This window comes from Chamaea fasciata, unplaced genomic scaffold, assembly GCF_029207755.1.
Source record: "Chamaea fasciata isolate MVZ Bird 193981 ecotype frontalis unplaced genomic scaffold, bChaFas1.0.hap1 SCAF_27, whole genome shotgun sequence".
Lineage (NCBI taxonomy): Eukaryota > Metazoa > Chordata > Aves > Passeriformes > Sylviidae > Chamaea > Chamaea fasciata.
In genome coordinates, this window is record NW_027094112.1 from 2,762,635 (window position 1) to 2,767,816 (window position 5,182).

At 48.0% G+C, this 5,182-nt stretch overlaps 1 pseudogene; it reads right to left on the reverse strand.

Annotated features, from left to right (window-relative positions):
• Positions 1-817: 817 nt before the first annotated feature.
• Positions 818-3,622, reverse strand: LOC136301665 (olfactory receptor 10C1-like; annotated as a pseudogene).
• Positions 3,623-5,182: the final 1,560 nt, after the last annotated feature.

The window sequence follows — 5,182 nt, forward strand, 5'->3', positions numbered from 1 at the left end:
CTGTGATTCTGTGACTCCTCCCCCAAAGCACAGAGCCCACACAGTGCAGGCCTGCCCAGAGCTGGCACAAGGCCGATCACAGCTCTCTCTGGCATGCAGGCTGCTGGGGATTTCTGTTCCACTCCTCCCAGGCACACTCCTGTGCCTCTGAGGCTCACCCAAGCTGTCACAGGGTCATTCCCAGTGAATTTTATCTGCCCTCAAGGTACACCCATGGCCTGACACTGGACTGGCACCTCCAGAGGCTGTGTTGGGTGAGCCTTGGCTGCCAGGCCCACACCCAGTTGCTGCCTCTCCTGGGCAGCTTTTTAGCAGCTTCACATTCCCTCCTTCCTCCAGGCCTGCTTAGGCTGGGTTTCATCAGACACAGCTTTAGCCAGGTTCCCACTCAGGGTGCTTGGAGGCAGTTCTGTTCCTGCTGCACTTGACCCGCCTGGTTTTGGCCTGTGCAGCAGGCAGTTGGTGTTCCTCGTGCTCCAAGGAGGCAGGCAGCTGGTTGCTATTCACCCCTGATGCCTTAAGATTTTCGCTTTTTTCATAAATTTGTAATCCTGCAATTCTGTAGTGTAGAACTCTAAACTCCATATACAGTGTGGGCTGCTGTCTCCCCATTTTGGTCAGACACAACAATTCCTCTCCAGGCCTGGCAATCAAGGACACCTCACTGCCTCAGGCCCTGAGAAATGGAAACAAAAGTCAGCTGGGGGGAGCAAACTGGGAGTAACTTCATTACCCGAAGCTGGAAGAGGAAGATTAAGCCCCGATATGCAAATGGACCAACCTCATAAAAGTGTGAAAACCCGTGACCCGGGGTCCATTATTGGGTGTAGCCCTTGGGGGCCTTTTTCTGCCCTACATGTACCTGAAGGCCTTTCAATAGATAGAACAGCTTTTTACTCCCAAAACAGCTGGGAGCTGCTTTGGGGCGGCTTGGGGACATTTTGGTCACTTGCAGGGAGGCTCGGGAGGCCTTGGAGTTCCCCTGCCTGCTCCAGACCCAAAGTGCTGGGAGTTTTCTCTCTCTCCCTGCCCTCTTCCCTCCCCAGCCCACGCGCTCCCAGAGCTGTCCCTGGGGCTCTGCGTGGGGCGGGCCGGGCGGTGCTCCCGTCCCAGGCCAAGCCATTCCTTGGTGTGGCTTTGACCTTCCCCAGCCAGACTGCTGCAGGAGCGCCAGGCTCTTCTGGGGAATTGGGGCTGAATCGTAGAAGAAGGACTTCACCATTAGAAAATTGTAAAGCAGTAATGTTTTATTTCCAGCTGGGACACACTGGGGGATATCTCCTCCAACGTCTGCGTACCTGGTGAGGAAAAGCTCCAGGTTTAAATACACATTGATCCCACAAACCCACACCTCCGCACCTGCCCATTTCCCGCCTTTTCTCATTTCCTATTCTGATTAGCTGTCACACCTCCTGGCGGTTGTGACTTGGGGTCTCGGGAGGAAGGCCAACGTCTTCTTCAGGTTGATCTTCACTTCTGGGCAGGCGCACTGGAGGTTTGGCTATTTTTCAGGTCACTTTGCTCTTGCCAAAGATGAAGAGCTTGATTTTGTTGGATTCAAGCCACAAAGTTCTGCTTTATCAATTTTTGATAAACACCTAGGTCCCGCTTTGCTGAGTTTCACCAATATACATCTTACCTATATGACTTCTACCTAGTAACTACCTAACAACCAAGCTTAATAGCTGATCTTCTATGTGTCCTCAGTACAGGCTGTTTCTCTACTTCTACAAAATCACCAAAAGCTGCTTCTAAAATCTCGTCTTTTCATATCCATAAACGTCCCCCATATCAGGGCTGTTTTGGAGACTCAGCCAGAGCCTTGCTTTGGGGACTGGGACAGGTCCAGCAGCACAAAGCCAGCTCAGGGGCACTGAGCAGGACACAAAATCTGCTACAGAGGTGCCACTGGCCACAAGAGCAAATGAGGAAATGTTCCTCCCCCTGCAGGTCAGAGGGAGCAGTGGGTGTCATCAGTGGGGTTTGATGTAAGGTGGAGGTTGGAGCAGGCTGTAAAAGGGACTGGCTGGAGGAGGGCAAGGCTGGACACTGCAGTGGTCGGTGTGACACGGAGCTGTGGCAGGCCTGGTCAGTGCAGGTCAGAGGCTCGGGCACCTCTGTTTGGAGGCACAGGGCACCTCAGGGGCTGGAGCCTAGCTGCTGTCAGGAGAGGCTGCACTCAGCAGTGCCTCTGGAGTTGAGAATCTCTCTCTGATTCCCTTGTGGCTCTTGTGCCACTTCCCAAACAGCACAGAGAAACCCACCTCTGCCTTCAGTGTGCTTTGAGAAAGCCCAGCTCAGATCTGCCTCTTTTTCTAGAGCGGGAATTTCTCTTTCTCCACAGGCTGCAGAACCCAGGAGCAGGTTGCAAAGTGTGGACAGCTGGATGTTTTCAGTGACCACTGGGGCTTTGGGCCTGTGTAAATCCATGGGGCAGAGGGTGGAGGATGCTGGGATCAAGTGCCAGGATCCTTGTCTGCAAGCTGCAGTGGAGTGCATTGTGTAATTCCTGAAGCAGAGATGCTCACCTGCCTCTCCCATCAAGTGGGTTTGCATTTCGAGGTCCTGTATTTCTTTCTTGTTGTCTTTCGCAAATCCAGGCAAAAATGCGCATTTTATTTCAGTTCTTCCCCTCACCTAATCCCCTACCCAGCACCTTGCTGAACTCTCCTGGGGTGCTGCTGACTCCTAGGCTTGTGTCATATGTCCTTTCTCGAGGATTATTTTATTCAGCAAACTCCCTGGGGAGGACAGGAAAGCTGCAGAGGTGAGCCCAGATGTCAGCGCAGAGCCTGGGTGTCCTGAGGCAGGACGTGGAGCTGATGCAGGCCAAAACTGGCCCAGGCAGGTACATGGAGCTTGCAGTGCCATAAAAAAGAGCCACAACCAAGAGGTGTGAGGAGCAAGTGGAAAACGCTTTCTGTCGGCTCTCAGCTGATGCCATGTGAAGACTTGTGGAGATTATACGAATATAGGAATAAATGATCAGTAAGAAAGGGCTGAGAATAGCAAAGACAGCCACCACAATGACTTGGATTTCTCTTTGGAAAGTGTTGCCACAGTGCAGGTCCAGGAAAGGCTGAATCTCACAGAAGAAGCGGTCGATGGTAGAGCCACACAGGGGTGAGCTGAACGTTGTGAGGGTGTGAACCAAGGCCACAGCAGCTCCACAGATGTAACTCCCAGCCACCAGGCTCCTGCAGACCCTGCTGCTCATGATGATTGTGTAATGCAAGGGGTAGCAAATGGCAAAATAACGATCCAGGGACATGGCAGCCAAGAGAAAACATTCAGCAACTCCAAAGAAAAGGAAGAAAAACATTTGCAGTGCACATCTTGTCTGGGAAATACTTACTGTTCCCACCAGCAGGTTCTCCAGAATAGTTGGGATAATGACTGATAAATAGCAGATATCCAAACAGGACAGCTGAGTGAGGAAGAAGTACATGGGGGTATGAAGGGTATTGTCACTGTTTATAATGAAAACTATCACTGTGTTAGCCATCAAGGTGAGGATATAAAGAGATCATAAAACTACAAAGAGCAAAGGGTGCAAATGAGAGATTTCAGGAAAACCCAGGAGTCTGAATTCACTCAATCCACTGAGGTTCCCAATGATCATCCTTCTTTGGTGCTTTGTAGAACGCGCTTCGTTTTAGTGCTCAGCAGCTGATGAAGCTGCAAACAGCCAGGCAAATCTGCAATCAAAACACAACTGGCTGCTTGAAAAGACAAAAGGATGACTAGAATTTAGAAACTGAACAGATTTTGAAAAGATCTTCTGAACAGATTATAAAATGTTTCTAAAGAAAATAAGACAGTCTTATGTGTTTATTTTTGACTGATTCTTCTTTCATAGCACTGCCGTCAAAGTTTGCATATTCAGTACTGTCTTCAAATGCTCAGCTATCACTTTTACCCTGTAGAAAAAGAAAAAAAAACATGGCAGATATCTTTTTATGGACTAACCAGTTCAAGTCCCAAAATCATCAGTAGCAACATTTGAATATAACAAAGGTAATTTCTCTGTTACCTGTTGGGGAGTGTTGCGGAAGAAGAGGAAGGGAAAAAACCCCTAAATTATGAGGTCTCCAGAAAAGCTTTCAACTCTGAGCACTCTGCAGTGAAGTAGAAGAGAGGCTTTTCCACAGCTCTTTATACTATTTGTATGTATTTATAAAGTCCACCGAGACTGGCTAGTGCTGATTGGAGCAATAAGGAAGAGCTGTTGGATAAATATGATGCATATGTATGAGTTGACTCACAGCCACCTCTAGTTTTACATAACTTGGAAAGCATTTCTGTATAAACCCAGATATCCTACAGAAATACAAGGTCTGGTTTTACTTTTCAGTAATTACTATTACTTCATAACGCAGCCAGATTAATGACAGAGTTGCCACACAGTTTTCTCAACAAAATTTGAAGGTGAAGCAAAGATGCAGTCTATATTTGTTTGGGGATAAGGGACAAAAGATTCACTCATTACCAATCTTAATTTTTATTGTATCCTATTTAAAGATCTTTTTTTATTTAGCCGTTGTTTGGTTTATTATGTGATCTCTTATTCAGATCCATCAGCAACCCCACATCACCTCTCTCACCACAATGCCCCTTTCAATGCCAAAGAGATTGATTAAAGGTTGAATTTCTGGCTGATACTCACATTTCCGGTGTTAAGACGTCTCATTCGGTCTGATCCTTTCTGCTCTGACTGTAGGACTGTCTTTCCCCACTTTTATCCTCAGTCATTGACTGTAGGGTGACCTCTGCATCACAGGCATATCCTGTGAACAGCAGAAAGTGATTTTGTAGGGAAGAACCACCTAATGTGATGTAGGTGTCTTCTCTATGGTAAGTGAAAGCTTGAAAGTGCAGTATCTTTGTTTATGTAAACAGAAATATAATAAAGACATATTCCTTATCATGCACCAGCGGCCGGGAAAGTTGAACGGTGCAATGGCCTGCTTAAAACTACCTTGAAGGCACTGGGTGGGGGAACCTTCAAGAATTGGGATATTAATTTAGCAAAGGCCACCTGGTTGGTGAACACTCGAGGTTCCACCAACCGAGCAGGTCCTGCCCAATCTGAGCCCTTGCAAACGACAGAGGGAGATAAGGTTCCAGTGGTACACATGAGAGGTATGCTGGGAAAAACTGTTTGGATTAATCCTGCCTCCAG